Genomic DNA, 2,746 nt, shown 5'->3' on the forward strand with positions numbered 1-2,746 from the left:
TAGTTTTTTGTATTTTTAGCAGAGATGGGGTTTCCACCATGTTGACCAGGCTAGTCTTGGATCTCCTGAATTCAAGCCATCCTCCCTCCTTGGCCTTTCAAATGCTGGGATTACAGATGTGAGCCACCATGCCTGGCTGGGAATTTTTAAAAACTTGCCTCTAGCCTCCATGGCTGTTAGTATTTTTCTTTGACTCTTTACTTTCTTTGCCTTCATTTACTGAATGTGGGAGATTGCCATAACTCAATTTAGTGAAATTTGTGTTCATGAATTTGATCCTTATCCATGCCATTCTGTTCTTCAATTCATCTATTGAAATATTTTTATATCAGCAATCATGCTTTTAATTTCTAAGAACTCTGCTTCTTTGTATAGAATGGTATTTTTTTCTGTAGCTGTAATGACTTCTGTTTTATCAAGAAGTTGTTCGTTTACTTGTTGAGTTTTATGACTCTTCTGCTGGTTTTCCTCAAGTGTTTCATGATTCTTGACTGTTCTTATTTCTACACGGGGGTCTCCTCTGTTACAAATTAACAGTTTGTGAGAAAATCAGGTGGTGATATGGTTTGGCTGTGTCCCCACCCAAATCTCATCTGCAATTATAATCCCCCGGTGTCCAGGGAGGGAAGTGATTGGATTATGGGTGCAGTTTCCCCTATGTTATTCTCATGATAGTGAGTGAGTTCTCTTGAGATCTGAGGGTTTTATGAGGGTTTCTTCCCTCTTTGCTTCCTCTTCTCTTGCCTGCCACCTTGTAAGATGTGCCTGCTTCCCCTTCTGCCATAATTGTAGGTTTCCTGAGGTCTCCCCAGCTATGCAGAACTGTGAGTCAATTAAACCTCTTTCCTATATAAATTATCCAGTCTCAGGTATTTCTTTATAGCAGTATGAAAATGGGGCCGGGCGCAGTGGCTCACACCTGTAATCCCAGCACTTTGGGAGGCTGAGGTGGGCGGATCACTAGCTCAGGATTTTGAGACCAGCATGGCCAACATGGTGAAACCCAGTCTCTACTAAAAATACAAAAATTAGCCGGATGTGGTGGCACCCACCTGTAATCCCAGCTACTCGGGAGGCTGAGGCAGGAAAATTGCTTCAACCTCAGAAGTGGAGGTTGCAGTGAGCCGAGATTGAGCCACTGCACTCCAACCTGGGCAACAGGGCGAGACTCCATCTCAAAAAAAAAAAGAAAAGAAAAGAAAAAAGAAAAAAAGAAAGAAAGAAAAGAAAAAGAAAATGGACTAATACAGGTGGGTAAAAAAAAAAAAAAAAATGGAATCGATAGTTTGACTGTATTTCTCCAGGTGAGAATCTCTGCTTTCTTAGGAGTAAATGGAGATTTGGTCACAGTGGTTCTAGCTCCAGTGGTGGTGCAAAGCAGGAGGTAGGAGTGGGGAGGTAAAGAGAGTGCATTTGAGACCTCTTTCTTGGTTGCCATACTTTCTCTGACTCCAGTGCCTTCTCTGGGAGCCCCCTTTGTATCACTATTCTCATCTTATTTGGTAAGCAATAAGCTTCATTTAAAGTTATCACTTGGACCGGGTGTGGTGGCTCATGCTTGTAATCCCAGCACTTTGGGAGGGATCAGTTGAGGTCAGGAGTTCAAGACGAGCCTGGCCAACATGGTGAAACCCCATCTCTACTAAAAATTACAAAAAATTTGCTGGGCGTGGTGGCAGGCACCTGTAATCCCAGCTACTCAGGAGGCTGAGGCAAGAGAATCACTTGAACCCAGGAGGTAGAGGTTGCAGTGAGCAGAGATTGGGCCACTGTACTCCAGCCTGGGCAACAAGAGCAAAACTCCATCTCAAAATAAATAAATAAAATATAAATATATATATAAAGTTATCACTTGGGGAAAAATTCATAACTAGCCACTTCTAAAACAGAAAATAGGTGAAAACATTTGTAGCTCATGAATAAATTATCAGCTCACTATCCTACTGGTTCCTTTTCCCTGTCTCTGCTGTCTCTGAACCTGAGATAATTCTGGAGTTCTAATGGGAAAATGTACTATTTTGGAGATGCTCTCTTTCTGCTTTCATGAGATTGTGGGTGCCTCAGCTCTGTTGTGTTTTTGTCAGTCACATCTGCTTTAGGTATTCAGCAGATCTCCTCTGTTTTGCTGCTCTCATAATACCATGCCTGGATTTCCAGTACTGCTTTCAAGTGATTCTGCTCCCACCCCCAGCCTCCATTAAAAAAAAAAAAAAATTGAGATGTAACTTTCATGCAGTGAAATATACAAATATTAAGTATACAGCTCATAAATTTGTACTTATATACACACCAAATATCGACTACCCAGGCCAAGAAACAGAGCATTACAAGCTTCCTGGAAGCTCCCTCATATATTTTATCAGTCAGTCCCCCATAAGTAATCAAATGTTCCAACCTGTATAATCACCATAGGTTAGTTTTGCCTGCTTTCGAATTTTATGTAAAGTAAATCATATTTACTGTTTGCTCTTTTTGCTTGTGATTTTTTACACTCATTATTGTATCTGTGAGAGTTACATCCATGACATTATAAGTAGAAGTTCGTTTTCTTCATTTCTGTGTAATAGTCCAATACTAACATGTATATGCAACGATTTACTTACCCATTCCATTGTGGATGGACATTTGGACTATTGTCCACTTTTAGCTCCAAATAAAACTGTTATGAAACTTCTTGTATTAATACATATTTTGGGGGGTATGTATAGTATTTATTCTGCTGGGCAAATATTCAGGTTCACAGGAT

Source organism: Colobus angolensis, unplaced genomic scaffold, assembly GCF_000951035.1.
Source record: "Colobus angolensis palliatus isolate OR3802 unplaced genomic scaffold, Cang.pa_1.0 Scaffold103, whole genome shotgun sequence".
NCBI lineage: Eukaryota > Metazoa > Chordata > Mammalia > Primates > Cercopithecidae > Colobus > Colobus angolensis.